The sequence below is a fragment of the Callithrix jacchus genome, chromosome Y, assembly GCF_049354715.1.
Source record: "Callithrix jacchus isolate 240 chromosome Y, calJac240_pri, whole genome shotgun sequence".
Taxonomy (NCBI): Eukaryota; Metazoa; Chordata; class Mammalia; order Primates; family Cebidae; genus Callithrix; species Callithrix jacchus.
The window spans coordinates 5,336,307-5,355,489 of NC_133525.1; positions in this window are offsets into that span (position 1 = coordinate 5,336,307).

Here is a 19,183-nt window from a genome sequence, read left to right on the forward strand (position 1 = left end):
TCCCTCCTCACTGGGCCCTCTGGGATGCTCAGTTCCATTGACCACAGGCCCTTTGCACGTGCCACACTTGCTACACAAACCTCCTTCTGCCTGCACTTTGTGCTGCTGTCATTATCCTTCAGCTGCCAGCTCACCTGTCACTTCCCCTTAAGGATTCACATCTGTGTCCCTGCCTGATGCAAGCTGATCACATTGTAAGCCTCTAGAAGCCTCACCTGCTCACCACTGCTCCGACCACAGCACTGCTTTTAGGTCACAGTTTTGTTTAAATTTCTGCTTTCCCTGTTAGACGCTAAGTAACATGAGAGTGAGTGTCTGGCCATGGTTTGCCCATCTGTGCATCTCCAGGACTGGATGGGTTCCGGGACATGCAATAGTGTTCAAAGCTGGGTGACCTGGCTTTGAAGAAGGAGAGCTTCACACACATGGGTGAACGTGTGCTTATTCTCACCACTACACTGCCTAGATTTTATTTTATTTATTTATTTATTTATTTATTTATTTATTTATTTATTTATTTATTTATTTATTTATTTAGACACTCTCACTCTGTCCCCCAGGCTGGAGTGCAATGGTGTGATCTTGGCTCACCTCAACCTCCACCTCCTGAGTTAAGCAATTTTCCTTCTTCAGCTTCCCGAGTAGCTGGGATTACAGGCACATGCCACCATGCCTGGCTAATTTTTGTATTTTCAGTAGAGATGGGGTTTCACCATGTTGGTCAGGCTGGTGTTGAACTATTGGCCTTGTGATTTATCTGCCTCGGCCTGCCAAAGTGCTGGGATGACAGGCATAAGCCACCACGGTTGGCCTTGTTCCCTTCCTCTCACCTGGAATGCTTACTGTGTACTTCGCTGCAGTGCTTACTGTGTGCTTCTCTGCAGTGCTTACCGAGTACTTCTCTGCAGTGCCAGCATTGTCATTCACCACCTGTTCAGCTCCCAGGCATCCTGGAAGCCTTTCCCACCCACAGGAACAGTTTTGCTGTGTGGGCACTCTCACTTGCTACCATGACTTTGCCATTAGGATATTGAAAAAAGACAGCCCAGTGCAGTGGCTCACACCTGTCATCCCAGCACTTTGGGAGTCTGAGGCGGTTTAGCTCACCTGAGGTCGGGAGTTCAAGACAGGCCTGATCAACATGGAGAAACCCCATCTCTACTAAAAACAAAGTTGGCCCAGCATGGTGGCCCACACCTGTAATGACAGCTACTCAGGAGGCTGAGGCAGGAGAATCGCTTGAACCCAGAATGCGGAGGTTGCGGTGAGCCGAGATCGAACCATTGCACTCCAGCATGGGCAACAAGAACGAAACTCCATCTCAAAAAAAGCAACAAAAAAAGATATTGAAAAAGACATGAAAACACACACAGCTTCCTATCATTCAATTATTCAGTTGCAGGCACATCACCCGATGCTAAGAATGTGCTGTGTTTTAAATCAACACCTGCTGGCTCTTCAGCTTCTGGGCAGGGTTTCTTACGTTCCCTTTCAGCTCTGAATCATGTTCCTCCTAATCTTGGTAACTCTTGTGGCTTTTGCACCAGCCAAAATCAGGTCCTGGGTCTTGAGCAAAACCAAGAGCACGGGAAAAAATCCCCCATGAGAATCTGAGACATCACTCAGTAATGGGATCGCTGGGTCAAATGGAATTTCTATTTCTAGGGACCTTGAGGAATCACCACACTGTCTTCCACAATGGCTGAACTAATTTACACTCCCACCAGCAGTGTCAAATTGTTCCTGTTTCTCCACATCCTCTCCAGCATCTGTTGTCTCTAGACCTTTTTTTTTTAATTCTTGCATAGGTTCAGAATTTAGTTCCAGGTACATGAGAGGTCTTTGTAGATCTTTTTCGTGGTGAGTCAGCTGGCTTAGTAGACCTCATCTGGCTTCTCTGGCTTTATCTCCTCAACAGCTCAGCACCTTGGTGCAGTGCAGGGTCCCAGTGGCGGGTCTTATTTCTCACCACTTACTGGACATCGGCAGGCTCAGTGCACCAGTCAGGGACTGGGGTGTCTTGCCAAGAATTCCCTCTTTAGGGGCAGGAATGAAATTTACAATAACAGTCATGCTGCTTGGTAGAGCCCTTTCCACGTGGAAGGTGCTTTGCAGGCACTATAAAAAAATCTGCGCCAGCCAGGCTCAGTGACTCACGCTTGTAATCTCAGGACTTTGGGAGGCCAAGGAAGGCTGATCACCTGAGATCAGGAGTAGATGACCAGCCTGGCCAACATGGCGAAATCTGTCTCTACTGAAAATACAAAAATCAGCCAGCCGTGGTGGTGGGTGGCTACTATTATCCCAGCTACGCAGGAGGCTGAGGCAGGAGAATTAATTGCTTGAGCACAGGAGGCAGAGGTTTCGGGGACTGAGATCAAGCCTCTGTGCTCCAGCCAGGAAGAAAGAGACAGAGCAAGACTGTCTCAAAACCAAATCTGTCCCCAACCTCATAGTAAGAATGAGCGCTGTCATTGTACAAGAAACTGTCAATCAGATTGGTGACATGTTCACCAATGCACTGCTAATAAACAGCAGAAGTGAAATTCAGATATCAAGACATTCATCCTCAAAGTCTATGCTTGACTTGAACTAGATATACGGCCCTGATATTCTAGGGATGAATCAGCTTCGGTTTCCCCTCCTGGACCCCCAGCAAGTAGCACATTGGAATTATTCTAGTCCAGCATAGTGGGGAGCAGTGTGAATACATAAGGTTTCTGGGGTCCCGGTTTGGGCACATAAATCTGCATCATTATCTGGCTTCTTCAAACAGACCTCAGACTTGGTCTTGCTTTCTAGATTTTATTCTGCCCAATGGAAAATAGTGTTTGTATCTTTAGAAAACATAATATGCAATTTTCACCTCTCAATATGTTGCAGGGCAGAGATATTGCTTTGATCTATTTTCACATAATAATTATTATTTAAGGTCTCAATTAAGACCAGTGTCTTAATCTGTGTGTGGCTCTGAGTTAAAGGCTTTCCACAGACTCACTGCTGAAGTTTATCCTAACTCCCTTGAGCAGAGGCCAGCATCAGAGAGACTTGATAAATAATGCAGGTGCTGCAATCCGAGTCCTCTAAGAAATGAAACACAAATGAAGGACTCCAGGGACATTCCCACAAATGTGCCCAATTCCAGTGGGTCTAGGTTTCCCACCCTGCTGTAGGTACTCTGTCACCCATTCATGATTATCTGGCTACAAAACAGCAAGCTGTGCATGACTGATATGGGCTCATGGCCCCACGGATGTCTAGAGATGGCTAGGTGTCCATCTGCAGGAACTGAGGGAAAGTGAGAAGGAGGGAGGGAGGGGCGGGTGAATAGATGGATAGATAAATGGATGGAAAGGTGGACAAATGGATAGATGCATGGATGGATGGTGAATTGGCAGATGAAACGGAGGGATAGATGGGTGTTTGGATGGATATTTGGGTGGATGGGTAGATGTATAGATGGGTGGATAGGTGGATGCGTGGATGGATAGATGAGTGAATGGCTGAGTAGATGGGTACTCAGGTGCATGGATGGAGAGATGGATGAGTAGATGCATACATGGATGCACAGGTGTTTGGGTGGATGTATAGGTGGAAAGGTAGATAGATAGACAGATTGATGGATAGATAGGGAGATGGACAGATGAACCAGTGAATAGATGTGTTGATGAATAGGTGGGTGGATAGATGGATGGATGGATGAGTGGCTTGGTGGATGAGTAGATGAATGGATGAATGGAGGGATGAGTGGGTGTTTGAATGGGTGTGTGGATGGTTAGGTGGATGGGTGGGTGTGTGGATGGTTAGCTGGATGGGTAGGTGGGTGGATGGAAGGATCAGTGAATAGATGTGTTGATGAATAGCTGGGTATGTAGATGGGAGGGTGGATGAATGGTTTGGTGGATGAGTGAATGGATGGCTGGATAGATGGATGGATGGATGGATGATGGAATGGATGGATGGCTGGATGGGTAGATGAATGGTTTGGTGGATGAGTGAATGGATGGCCAGATAGATGGATGGATAGATGCTTGAATAGACGGATGGATGGTTATGTGGATGAGTACGTGAGTAGGTGGATGGATGGATTGATGGATGGATAGATGGAGGGATAAGTGGATGATTGAATGGATGGCTGGGTGGCTTGATGGATGCTTTAATGGATGGATGGATGGTTACATGGATGAGTACATGAATAGGTGGATGGATGGATTGATGAATGGATAGATGGATGGTTAAGTAGATGATTGAATGGATGGATGGAAGAACGCTTGAATAGATCAATGGAAGAATTCTTGAAGGGATGGATCGATGGTTAGGTAGATGAGTAGGTGAGTAGGTGGATGGATGGATAGATGGATAGGTGGATAAGTGGATACTTGAATTGATGGATGCATGCATGCATAAATACCTTCATGGATGGGTGGATAAGTGCATAGATGGATAGATGGGTGGATGGATGTGGTTAGATATGTAGATAAATGCAAAGGTGAATGCAAAGAGAAGTGTAGATATATGAAACCCTGCCTGCTTCCTGTCCTGTGTGACCACCAAATCTGCAACCTTGTTTTTCAAACTGTGGCTTCAAGGCTTTTCCTTGTCTCTGTGTGTGTTTGTCTGTCATCCACCAAGCCTCCCAGGGAACCCCTTCCTGCCTCCCCTCTCCCCCTTTGACCTGCACTCCAGACCCAAGATTGGCCTCAGGGTTCATCTGTGGAAGTCATTTATGGGAGCCCACACTGGAAATGCCTTCACTCTTTATTCCACCCTCTCATCTCTGCCAAGTGAGCTGCCCCTGCCGGCGGCAGTGACCTCCTGACACGGGGATGGCTGTTCCGGGCATACTGAGTAGGCACTGTCTCCTGAGTGGGAATCGGCTTTGCAGAGGCGACCGCATGCCATGTTTTCAAATTCTTTGTCTTTTACATCCTGTCTACAAACACATTTATACATTTTCTCCTCTCACCACCTCCTGCCACTGGGCAGGCTCTTACCCTTGCCCTGCGGTTCTGGTGCTAGGAGCTGTCTGTGCTGTCCACTGGGTGGACTGAAATGTCTCCCCCATGAAAAGGGGAATCCGGGTCTTCATAGACCTCTGAGGAGCCAGGCATTTGGCACTGGGGATCATGACCAGCTGATTTCCGAAGGGTTCCCGGGAGAAGCTAAGTTGGTTGCTGATAAGAAGATGGTCTGGGATAAGAAGAATTGGGATAGTGAGGCATCAATTTCCTTGCCCAGAAGATCCAACCCCTGGATCTCCTGAGGCTCTGGGGCCTCTTTTTCCTCTTTCTTATTTATTTATTTATTTTTCTGAGACAGAGTCTTTTTTTTTTTTTTTTTTTTTTTTTTTGAGATGGAGTTTTGCTCTTGTTACCCAGGCTAAAGTGCAATGGCGCGATCTCGGCTCACCGCAACCTCCGCCTCCAGAGTTCAGGCAATTCTCCTGCCTCAGCGTCCCGAGTAGCTGGGATTACAGACATGCGCCACCATGCCCAGCTAATTTTTTGTATCTTTAGTAGAGACGGGGTTTCACCATGTTGACCTGGATGGTCTCCATCTCTTAACCTCGTGATCCACCCGCCTCGGCCTCCCAAAGTACTGGGATTACAGGTTTTAGCCACCGGGCCCGGCCCCTTTTTTCTTTATATATTATCCACTCCTAGTAATTTCTTTATAGCAATGTAAGAACTAACTAGTGATACTGGTTTCCTCAAGGAAACCCCCACGCCCATCTCCCCACCATCCCCCTCTTTCTCTCTCTCTCATCTTTTTGAGACAGAGTCTTGCTCTGTCACCCAGGCTGGAGTGTGGTGGTATGATCTCGGCTCACTGCAATCTCCACCTCCAGGGTTCAAGGAATGCTCCTGCCTCAGTCTCCTGAGTAACTGGGATTTCAGGCACTTGTCACTATCCCCAGCTAAGTTTTGTATTCTTAGTAGAGATGGGGTTTCTCCATGTTGGTCAGGCTGGTCTCAAACTCCTGACCTCAGGTTATTTGCCTGCCTTGACCTCCCAAAATGCTGGGATTATAGGAATGAGCCACCACACCTAGCTTTTATCTCTGGTGGACAACAAAGTGTATTTTCCTCTTGCTGGTCCACGGGGATGTCACTTAACTATGCACAGAGAGTGTAATGGCACGATCTCAGTTGACTGCAACCTCTGCCTCCCAGGTTCAAGCAATTCTCCTGCCTCAGCCTCCTGAGTAGCTGGGATTATAGGTGCCTGCCACCAAACCCAGCAAAGTTTTGTATTTTTGGTCAAGAAGGGCTTTCACCATGTTGGCCAGGCTAGTCTTGAACTCCTGACCTCAAGAGATCCACCTGCCTTGACTTCCCAAAGTGCTGGGATTATAGGCACGAGCCACCGCACCTGACTGGGGATTCTTTTTTATCTCTGGTGGACAATGAGGTGTTTTCTCCTCTTGCCTGTTCAGGGAAATGCCACTCAAGTGAGATAGGGCAGCAGATGGACAAGGAGACTCAAGTGCTTGGGATACTGCATGTGTGATTTTCCTCACCCGCCATGGTGCCTGCTGTGGGAGCTCACATAATACAGATGGATAATGATGGCACAGAGCACATCCTGGCTGGTGGACTCTCCTACTTCATACTTCAGTAGTGATGGATGCACTGCCCATTAAAATGATTATAACAGGCTCTGGCTGGGCACAATGGCTCACGTTTGTAATCCAGCACTTTGGGAGGCTGAGGCGGGCTGATCATGAGGTCAGGTGTTCGAGACCAGCCTGAGCAACATGGTGAAACCCCATCTCTACTAAAAATACCAAAATATGCCAGGCGTGGTGGCACATACCTGTAATCCCAGCTACTGAGGAAGCTGAGGCAGGGGAAACGCTTGAACCTGGGAGGCAGAGGTTGCGGTGAACCAGATCACCCCACTGCACTCTAGCCTGGGTGACAGAGCGAGACTCGGTCTCAAAACAAATGAACAAACAAAAAACCATGAGTATGTAGCTAATATGTTACTTGTAGTTAGCCATCCCACAATGGCTACATATTTCAAACGTGATGTTGTATTGACGAAAAGAAAAGCTTCGTCAACACTGACTGGCTTAGGCTACACACAGATACACTAAACACACACACAGCCTACTTTTATTTCTGCAGTTACTCTTTTGTGCTATGTCTTAAAATGATCCATTGCAATGGCATGTAGCTTTGAAGATACAAACTCGCCAGCTGATCTAAGACTTTCCAGCTCTGGAAGAATCGCAGATGTAAAGAGAGAGAGAGAGAGTTGATCATGTTTGCTTGCTTTTGCATATTATGTCTGGTCATCACAATAAGCGAATATAGTCTGAAATGTCCCCCCAACTTTGCAAGTGTTTTCTTCCAAGGATAGTTTTTAAAACAGCCACAAGACAACAGCCTCAACTTCACTGCCTCATCCTTGGTCTAAGGCAAGTTTAGAGAACAGCAGAAGGAAACATCAGCCAAGAAGCCTAAAACAAAAGCAACTGGCAAATGCAAAAACCCACTGGAAAATGCCTGAGCCCAGTGACCTGCAGAGTCAGCTCTGCTCCCAAAGCAGGCAGCTGGAAGGGGACAGGGCTGGGAGACAGCGTGGGTGTGTTTTATCTGCTTCTTTTGTAAATTCACTGCAGGATGTGTTTGCTTCTTAGAGGTCCCAAAGCAAAGAAACAAAGTCCCACAGAGTTCACCCAGGAGGAGAGCCTTCACTGGGCCAGGCTGTAAGACAAGGATTCTCCCCTGAGAAAGATAAATACATATTTCAGTGCCCATGTTTACAGAAGAAGGAAGAACTAAGCCTTTCCTGTAGAAACACTTACTTATTTCATGATTTGAAAATGGACTTTTATGTCTTAGGAATTATGTGGATGGGATGTTTTCTTGGGTGATAGGATTTGAAAAAACAGAAAGGACCAGGTGCCCTGTGCTGGTAATAGTTTTCTTTTTTTCTTCCTTCCTCTCTGCCTTCTCTCTCTCTCTCTTTCTCTCTTTCTCTCTTTCTTTCTTTCTTTCTTTCTTTCTTTCTTTCTTTCTTTCTTTCTTTCTTTCTTTCTTTCTTCTTTCCTTCCTTCTTTCTCATTCTTTCATTTCCTTCCTTCTTTTTTCTTCCTTCCTTTCTTTTTTCTTTCTTTCTCTCTTTTTTCTCTCTCTCTCTTTCTACTTTGCTAACTTGTGTGTATTTTGTTTGCTTTCTTGTGTGAGAGGAAAGAGGAGGAGAAACACAGTTTTAGGGGTTTTTTTTTTGTGCCTTTATTATAAGGAGAGAGTGAGAATATCGTGATAGGCAGATGCAGGGTTCTGAGCAGACAGCCGCACCCTGCTTAGTTCTAAAGGCATCTAGACTTTATCCTGAGCATCTAGATTTTATCCTGAAAGCCACAGAGATGCCCACATCTTGAAATAGCCTCTCAGAAGAGGATAGAATGGGTTGCCACTGTAGGAGGGAGAGACATCTAACTTAGCTGACTCCATCTTGCTTCTGACTCCTCAAGCTAACTGCCCTCAGGCACTTCTGTACACCCTCCACGTTAGTCATGGAAAGAACTTAGATTTCAGTTTAACTGGAAAGCAAGGATGATAGTTCCTTTCCTAAACTAACCCCTGAGGCGATAAGAAGGGTCCGCACACAACCAACAGTGTTATGTTGAAGATTTGTAGAGCACTGTGACCTGACCAAGGACAGAGAAGTTTTGCAATCTCCTTGGGCCCCTGCTGATACCCGAGTGTCTGTGGTCACCAGTCATCCCTCCCCTCATTCTCCTCCCTCATCCCCCTTCTCAATGTTAAAAACAAAAGCTTGAGATTCGTGACTTTAAAGATGGTTCCTTAGCACATGGGCCTGCTATCTTCTTGGCTTGCTGGCTCTCCAAGTAAACATGTTTTTTTTTTTCTTTTCTTTTTTTCTTTTTGACACAGCCTCTCACTCTGTCATCTCAGGCTGGAGTGCAGTGGCACGATCTGTGCTCATTGAAACCTCTGTCCCCTGGGTTCAAGCGATTCTCCTGCCTCAGTCTCCCGAGTAGCTGGGATTACAGGCACCTGCCACTATGCCCAGCTAATTTTGTATTTTTAGCAGAGATGGGGTTTCTCCATGTTAGCCAGGCTGGTCTCAAACTCCTGACCTCAGGTGATCCACCTGCCTCGGCCTCCCAGAGTGCTGGAATTACAGGTGTGAGCCACTGCGCCCGGCCATAAAGATGCTTTTCTTGGTCCAACTTCTTGTCTCTCGAGTGATTGGCTGTTACTCAGTGAGCGTCAGGAACTTTGGACTCCACAGCAGCAGGATGACTCTCAGGATTCCTAGTCTATTCTGGGTGCAGGAATCACTGGGGAATCTGGCTGAAATGCAGACTCTGATGGAATAGGCCTGGGGCACACAGCCTGAGATTCTGCCTCTCCAGTCAGCACCCAGGGGTGCTGATGCTGCTGATCCAGAATGCATACCTTGAAGAGCAGTGCTGAGAAGATGTTGGAAGAGCCCAGGCTGATGAGGATCTGAATAGGGTCCATAGCAGGGAGGTTAGGAAAATGAGATAAAATGTTAAAAATGGCAGAGCCGGCCGGGCGCGGTGGATCACGCCTGTGATCCCAGCACTTTGGGAGGCCAAGGAGGGAGGATCACCTGAGGTCAGGAGTTCGAGACCAGCCTGGCCAATGTGGAGAAACCCTGTCTCTACTAAAAATACAAAAAAATTAGCCATACATGCTGGCAGGCATCGGCAATCCCAGCTGCTTGGGAGGCTGAGGCAGGAGAATCACTTGAACCCAGGAGGTGGAGTTTGCGGTGAGCTGAGATTACGCCATTTCACTTCAGACTGGGCAACAAGAGCGGAACTCCGTCTCAAAAAAAAAAAAAAAAAAAAAAAAACATACATAAATAAAATAAAATGGCAGAGTTACCTTCCTTGGGGAGAAACAAATGGCTTTTCCATTCCTTGTTACTCTCATTTCCTTGGGCACTACCCCCGGTGTTCTCCTTTCTGTTATATGTTCTCTACCTGCGGTTTCCATGTTCTCATGAAGGAAGAATTTCAAATATCAAAAAACAGAGAGAGAGGAAGAGAAAGTTGAGCATGTTTCATTGCTTTTGCTCATGTTCGTTCATCACAAGAAGTAAATAAAATCTGAAATTTCCCCCGACTTTGCAAGTGTTTTCTTCCAAGGAGAGCAATAGGCAGACATGTGCCCACCTTGTGGGATTTCTTTGGTTCCCAAATTGCCTCCCATGAGGTATGAAGGACACATGATGTATTATGTAATGGATGAGAACCAATGTCTTCCAGATGTTGGGTGTCTCATCCCAGTGTGAGCAGTGTGAGGATACGCTTTTAAAACTTAATGTCCCTTTAGAAAAGAGAAGTTAACATACATGTTAGATATTTTAATTCACCTTGAGTAAAAGTTATCTTTTCTAATATGAATTTATAAAGTCATTAATTGGTTCAAACATTTTTGTGTGATACACCTCTAAATGTTTTCAGCAGAGGGTGCAGCAAGAAAGAAAAGGCCATTTTAAAGGCAAATGAGAGAGATGACTTGAGTCACAGTATTTATTCTCCATGCATGGTTATTAACCAATGTTTCCTGACTTCTTACCTGTCAAAACACTTGAAAGGAAGAACGTGTGGTCCCAGGAGGTGATAAAATTTCTATTTGACTTTTTTCCCCTTTCTAATCATACTTTAAGTTCTGGGGTATGTGTGCAGGACGTGCAGGCGTGTTACATAGGTATACACATGCCATGGTGGTTGCTGCACCCATCAACCCATCAGCCACATTAGGTATTTCTCCTAATGCTATTGGTGGGGGATTCCTCCCCTATCCCGCCACCAAAACCCCCGACAGGCCCCAGTGTGATGTTCCCTCCCTGTGTCCATGTGTTTTCATTGTTCAACACCCACTTATGACTGAAAACATGCAAATCTCTTTCTTATTTTAAAGGAAATATTAGAAAACAGATTACATGCCCAAGTCAAAGGGCTGACAGACAAAGAATTTCATGGGAATTCAGCGATCTTTTTCTTCCCTCAAATATAGTGATTGTAAGGCTTTTACGAAGTAGCATGTAAAGTCCACTGTGCTCTCAATGTTTTATCTCCCCAAAATTTCTGTTTTGATGTCCTCACCTCCCAGGTGATGGTGTTCAGAGGTGGGAGCTTTGGGAGGTGATGAGGTCACAAGGGTGGGGCCTAATGAATGGGATGAGTGCCCTTATAAAAGGGGCCCCAGAGAGCTCCCGCACCCCTTCCACCATGTGAAGTCACAGCCAGAAGGCATCGTGTATGAACCAGGAGGTGGGTCTCCACCAGACACTGTCTTGAGCTTCCAGCCTCCAGGACCATGAGCAATAAATCCCCAATGTTGTTAAAGGGCTTTCTCCTTGATCACAATAAGCCAAGTGGTTGTTTCTCCTAAATTTCTGTGTGGAAACCCTAACCCGCAAAGCGAGGGCGCTAGGAGGTGGGGCCTTTGGAAGGTGCATGATCATGAGGGTGGAGCCTCATGAATAGGATCAGTGCTCTTCTCAAAGGGGCCCCAGAAAGCTGGTCCCTCACCCCTTCCTCCTCATAAGGACTCAGCCAGAAGGCACCATTTATGCAGTAGGAAACCCTCAGCAGACACTGAATCCACCACACCTTGACCATCTGCTGTATGCAGGATGCACTTTTCATGGTGTTTTGCTATGGCAGTTTGAATGGACTTACAAAGCCACCTGCTCAGGTTGAGTTGCAGAATATCTGAACAATCTTTCCCTGTAGGGGACATCCTATGCTCTAGGGATCTGGGTGTAGAAACAACATCATATATTTGAGAGTCAGATTCCCTAGTAGCCAGGGGGAAGCCCTGACATCAGACATCGGTACCCAGATGTTCCTCCCCCAGGCTTTCCATGGGGAGGTCAGGCCATAGTTGAGTAGTGACTGGGAGAAGTCTCTCTGGAGACGGAGGCAGCACAGTAGCACTGAGTTCCTGGGGTACTAAGTAGTGACTGGGAGAAGTCTCTCTGGAGGTGGAGATGGCGCAACACTGAGTTCCCGGGGTACAGAGTAGTGATGACTGGGAGAAGTCTCTCTGGCGGTGGAGATGTCACAGCAGCGCTGAGTTCCCAGGGTACTGAGTAGTGACTGGGAGAAGTCTCTCTGGAGGTGGAGATGGTGCAACACTGAGTTCCCGGGGTACTGAGTAGTGACTGGGAGAAGTCTCTCTAGAGGTGGAGATGTCACAGCAGCGCTGAGTTCCCGGGGTACTGAGTAGTGACTGGGAGAAGTCTCTCTGGAGGTGGAGATGTCACAGCAGTGCTGAGTTCCCGGGGTACTGAGTAGTGACTGGGAGAAGTCTCTCTGGAGGTGCAGACAGCACAGCAGCACTGACTTCCCAGGGTACTGAGTAGTGACTGGGAGAAGTCTCTGTGGAGGTAGAGACGGCACAGCAGGACTGAGTTCCCGGGGTACTGAGTAGTGACTGGGAGAAGTCTCTGTGGAGGTAGAGACGGCACAGCAGCACTGAGTTCCCAGGGTACTGAGTGGAGCTGGTGTGTGAGGAACACATGATCATGCTTAGCAGTCACCAGACAGGTGTCCTTGCAGATGATTCTTATTATTCTCTAAAATCAGGTTTGATTTTAGAGCTTGGCCGCAAAATCTCAAGCCTGGTCCTTCAGCTGTGTTATTTTTCTATTGATGCGTAGTGCATTGCAACAAACATAGCATCTTGAAAATGTTGTGCATTGACTGACTGATGGATTGACTGATGGATTGCTGTCTCTGTGGGCCAACAGCCCAAGCATGGCTTATCTGGGTGCTCTGTGTCAGGGTCTCAGTTGCAATCTCATCAGAGGCTCAACTCGGGTGAGACCCATTTCCAAACTTCTTGAGATTGTTGAAGGAAATTTTGTATTTTAGTTGTGTGTGTGTGTTTTGTTTTGTTTGTTTGTCTTTTGCAACTTCAGGAGTGAGGCTTTAGGGTTTTTTTTCCAGATGAGGTGTAAGGCTTTAGGGTTTTTTTTTTGCAGATGCAGGAGTGAGGCTTTAGGGTCTTTTGCAGATGAAGGAGTGAGGCTTTAGGGTTTTTTTTGCAGATGAGGAGTGAGGCTTTAGGGTTTTTTGCAGATGAGGAGTAAGGCTTCAGGGTTTTTTTGCAGATGCAGGAGTGAGCCTTTAGGGTTTTTTTTGCAAATGAGGAGTGAGGCTTTAGGGTTTTTTGCAGATGCAGGAGTGAGGCTTTAGGGGTTTTTTGCAGATGCAGGAGTAAGGCTTTAGGGTTTTTTTGCAGATGAGGTGTGAGGCTTTAGGGTTTTTTGCAGATGCAGGAGTGAGCCTTTAGGGGTTTTTTTGCAGTTGCAGGAGTGAGGCTTTAGGGTTTTTTGCAGATGCAGGAGTGAGGCTTTAGGGTTTTTTTGCAGATGCAGGAGTGAGGCTTCAGGGTTTTTAGCAGATGCAGGAGTGAGGCTTTAGTTTCTTGCTGGAGACAGTCCTCAGCTCCAGAGTTTTTGCGTGAACTTCTACAAGCTGATCACTTATTCATGGAAGATTGTTTCTTCAGTGCTAGCAAGAAAGAGGGGAGCAGGGTGGAAGAGAAAGAGACTAGGGTGTTTTTGCTAACAAAACTATGTTTTCTCAAATCACTTCAGGCTGCTATAGCAGAACGCCATAGTCTTGGAAGCTTATAAACAGCAGACACTTACTCCTCACAGTGCAAGAGGCTGGAAGTTCAAGGTCAAGGTGGGGCAGATTTGGTGTCTGGTGAGGGCTTCCTGGTTTGTAGTCAGTGCCTTCTGCCTGTGTCCTCACTTGGTTGAAGGGGAGAGGGAGCTCTCTGGGGTCCCTATTATGAAGGCACTGATCCCATTCATGAGGCTTCACCTCACGACCTCATCTCTTCCCAAAAACTCCACCTCCTGACACCATCACTTTGGGAGTGATAGATAATTCCTCTCTCTCTGTCAGATAAATCATTCCCATCTATGCACATAGCAATTTTGAGGGTACACATTCATTGATGGTGCATCATATTACATCATGTTCTGTAATCACAGGCGTGATAGCCATTCTCCTTTTCTGTAGCCTCAGGGCTAGAAACAAGTCACTCCGAAGACAGGGTATAAATGATTCAGGGTCTGTGCTCCAGACCAGCAGTCCTAGAAATCCTGCCTGTGCCCAAATGTCCTTTCAATAAATTCTCCTTCTTTTTTTCATTTAAAATTATTTAGAACCGTATTGTGCTGCTTACACTTAGGAAATGTGATTAAGAAAGAGGGCAGTTCCACCCCGAGCTGGAAACCATCATTCTCAGCAAACTAACACAAGAACAGAAAACTGAACACCGCATGTTCTCACTTGCAAGTGTGAGTTGAACAATGAGAACACATGGACACAGGAAGGGGAACATCACACACTGCAGCCTGTTGTGGAGTGGGGGATTGGGGAGAGAGAGAAGGGGGTGGGGGATTGGGAGGGAGAGTGGGGTGGTGGGGGATTGGGATGAAGAGCAGGGGGTGGGGGATTGGGAGGGAGAGCAGGGGGTGAGGGATTGGAGAGGGAGAGCAGGGGGTAGGGGATTGGGGAGGGAGAACAGGGGGTGGGGATTGGGGAGGGAGAGCAGGGGGTGGGGATTGGGAAGGGAGAGCAAGAAGTGGGGGATTGGGGAGTGAGAGCGGGGGTGGGGGATTGAGGAGGGATAATAGGGCATTGGAAGATGGGGAGGGAGAGAAGGGGGTGGGGATTGGGGAGGGAGAGTAGGGGGTGAGGATTGGGGAGGGAGAGAAGGGGGTGGAAGATTGGGGAGGGAGAGCAGAGAGTGGGGGATTTGGATGGAGAGCAGGGGTTGGGGGGTTGGGATGGAGAGCAGGGGATGGGGGGTTGGGATGGAGAGCAGGGGGTGGGGGATTGGGAGGGAAAGCAGGGGGTGGGCGATTGGGGAGAGAGAGCCAGGGGTTGGGGATTAGAGAGGGAGAGCATGGGGTAGGGCATTGGGGAGGGAGAGCAGAGGGTGGGGGATTGGGGATAGAGAGCAGGGGGTGGGGATTGGGGAGGGATAGCAGGTGGTGGGGAACTGGGGAGGGAGAGCAGGGGGTGGGGGATTGGGGAGGGATAATAGAGCATTGGGGGATTGTGGAGGGAGAGCATGGGGAGAAATACCTTACATAAATGATGGGGGATGTGTGCAGCAAACCACCACCCTGGTGCATGTATACCTATGTAACACACCTGCACAAGCCGCACATGTACCCTAGAACTTAAAAGTATAATAATAAGAAGAAGAAGAAGAGGAAGAAGAAGAAGGAGGAGGAGGAGCAGGAGGAGGAGGAGGAGGAGGAAAAGGCGGGTGCAGGCAGCACATCATCAAGAACAGCACTCAGACTGGCTTTGCTGGAAAGCACATTTGAACGCGTTGCACCCGCCTGTCTCCGTTTCCCAGGGATGCCATAGGTGGCTTAAAAGTGGGATTCCTGCTGTGGCAGTTTTGGAAGCAGAAGTCTGACATCAAGGTGTGGGCAGGGTGGGCTCCTCCTAGAGGCTGTAGTGGGGGATCTGTTACTGACTGCAGCCCTGAGCATATTCCCATGGCCTCAAAGGCCTCCCAGGCAGTGCCCAGGATGGCCTCACCTCAGAGAATGATTCAGACTCAAATGTCCACAAGGCTGAGGCCAAGAAATCCTGTCTTAGCTTCAAACACGCACACCCTCTCTCTGTCTCTGTCTCTGTCTCTGTGTCGCCCCCGCCCCCCCCACTAGTCCCATCTTTTTTTTTTTTTCTTTTTTTTAGACAGACTCTCTCTCTGTTGCCAGGCACCAGGCTGGAGTCTCTCACTACAGCCTCCACCTCCCGGGTTCAAGCGATTCTCCTGCCTCAGCCTCCCGAATAGTAGTGACCATAGGTGTACACCACCATGTCCTGCTGGTTTTGAAATTTTTTGTAGAGATAGGATCTTGCTATGTTTCCCAGGCTAGTTTCAAATTCCTGGGCTTAAGCAATTCATTTGCCTTGGCCTCCCAATATGCTGGGATTACAGGACTGAGCCATAGCACTTGTATTGCCATGTATTTGTGTCTCTGTCTGATCTCTGTATCTATCTACTCATGCATCTATTTTATTTATCTATATCTATCATCAATCTATCTGTCCATATCTGTAATCCAACCACCTACCTATCCATTTGTCTACTCTCTCTCTCTCAATCTATGTACCTGTCTGTGTATCTGTCGGTCAATCTCCATCCATCCATCCATCCCCCGACTTACGTATCTGTCTGCCTATTCATCCATGTATCTACCTCTATCCATGATTTATTTAGCCATGAATCCACTTCTATCTATGTATCTATATTTCTATCTATATATTGATACATGTATCTATATCTATTTATGTATCAATCATATACCCATGTATCTACTTGGATCTCTTTATCACTCCATTTATCTATATTATGTGTCTATGCATTCATGTGCCTATGTCTATATCCACTTATTCGTGTATCTAGTTCTATGTGTCTCTGCATTTAACATGAATGTGCACTTCTTATATATGCTATATCTCAAACATGTGCACACTCACACATGCAGTCTGGATTTATACACATACACACACATATATATATAGTCATGGTATATACACATATATTTAGTGATGTATATACTCTGCACACACATACAATCTGGATGCATACATACACACTTGTATATATAGTGATGGTATACACACATATATTTAGTGATGTATATACACTGCACACACATATGCAATCTGGATGTATACACACAGACAAGTATATATAGTGATGGTATACATACACACACACACATATATATACTGATGATATACACACACATATTTAGTGATGTATATAGACACACACTCATACAGTCCCGATATATACTCACACACAGGTATATATAGTGATGGTAGACACACATATATTTAGTGATGTATATACACTGCACACACATGCAATCTGGATGTATACATACACAGGTATATATAGTGATGGTATACACACATATATTAAGTGATGTATATACACAGACACACACATATGTAATCTGGATGTATACACACGTGTATATATATAGTGATGGTATACACACATATATTTAGTGGTGTATATACACTGTGCACACATGTAATCTGGATGTATACACACACAGGTATATATAGTGATGGTATACACACATATATTTAGTGATGTATATACTCTGCACACACATGTAATCTGGATGTATACACACAGGTATATATAGTGATGGTATACGCACATATATTTAGTGATGTATATACACTGCACACACATGTAATCTGGATGTATACGCACAGGTATATATAGTGATGGTATACACACATATATTTAGTGGTGTATATACACTGCGCACACATGTAATCTGGATGTATACACACACAGGTATATATAGTGATGGTATACACACATATATTTAGTGGTGTATATACACTGCACACACATGTAATCTGGCTGTATACACACAGGTATATATAGTGATGGTATACACACATATATTAAGTGATGTATATACACAGACACACACATATGTAATCTGGATGTATACACATGTGTATATATATAGTGATGGTATACACACATATATTTAGTGGTGTATATACACTGTGCACACATGTAATCTGGGTGTATACACACAGGTATATATAGTGATGGTATACACACATATATTTAGTGATGTATATACACTGCACACACATGTAATCTGGGTGTATACACACAGGTATATATAGTGATGGTATACACACGTATATTTAGTGGTGTATATACACTGCACACACATGTAATCTGGGTGTATACACACAGGTATATATAGTGATGGTATACACACATATATTTAGTGGTGTATATACACTGCACACACATGTAATCTGGATGTATACACACAGGTATATATAGTGATGGTATACACACATATATTTAGTGATGTATATACACAGACACACACATATGTAATCTGGATGTATACACATGTGTATATATATAGTGATGGTATACACACATATATTTAGTGGTGTATATACACTGTGCACACATGTAATCTGGATGTATACACACACAGGTATATATAGTGACGGTATACACACATATATTTAGTGATGTATATACACTGCACACACATGTAATCTGGGTGTATACACACAGGTATATATAGTGATGGTATACACACATATATTTAGTGGTGTATATACACTGTGCACACATGTAATCTGGATGTATACACACACAGGTATATATAGTGATGGTATACACACATATATTTAGTGATGTGTATACACTGCACACACATGTAATCTGGATGTATACACACAGGTATATATAGTGATGGTACACACATATATTTAGTGATGTATATACACAGATACACACATGCAGTCTGGATGTACACACACACAGGTATATATAGTGATGGTAAACACACACACATATATTTAGTGATGTACACACACACACACGCACACACTTCGTGAAGGGGCATCCTGACTTGATTCGTACATATCTCAGCGCTGACACTCATCAGCAAGAAGCGTCCCCGAACCCAGGCTGACCGCGTGCTTCCCAGGCCCCAGCCCGAGTCCCAGCCATTGCTGCGGAGGCTCACAGAGGAGTCGGCCCAGCCAAGGCCGCCCCCGAGACTCTCCTCACGGAAGGCGCCTCCTTCCTTTGGCTTCCGTTTCTGTCCAAACGTCACAGTAAACAACCACACTCCTGACGTGGCCTCGGAACATAAAATCAACCACGGCGGCTGGCCCTGTGGGTACCACGAGAAATGAGGAAGTTTCTACTTCCCGTCATTTCCACGCAGTGGCAGCTGAAACGGAAATGGTTTCCATCGCTAAACATTTTCTGTGACTTTTGGCTGCAATATCTTGCTTCTTACGCTCTTTTTTCCCCTCATATTTCTCCTCCCCTGCTTTCATTTCTTTACACTAAAATTTTTCTGTACATTAAAAGTGTCCTTTATATGCCAAGTATAAAGAATATTTCAAACACCCTTCTATAAATTAAACAAAAAATAAGCTGAATTTTCCAATAGAAACCTGCACTACAACAGCATCACCGCAGACAGACGAGAAAAAAGTTATTTCTCCCGACAGAAAATGCCGACGGTAAGAAAGTACGCCCGTGTTTTTATGTGAAAACTCCCAGTTCAAAACCGCACACATGAAACCTCATGTGAG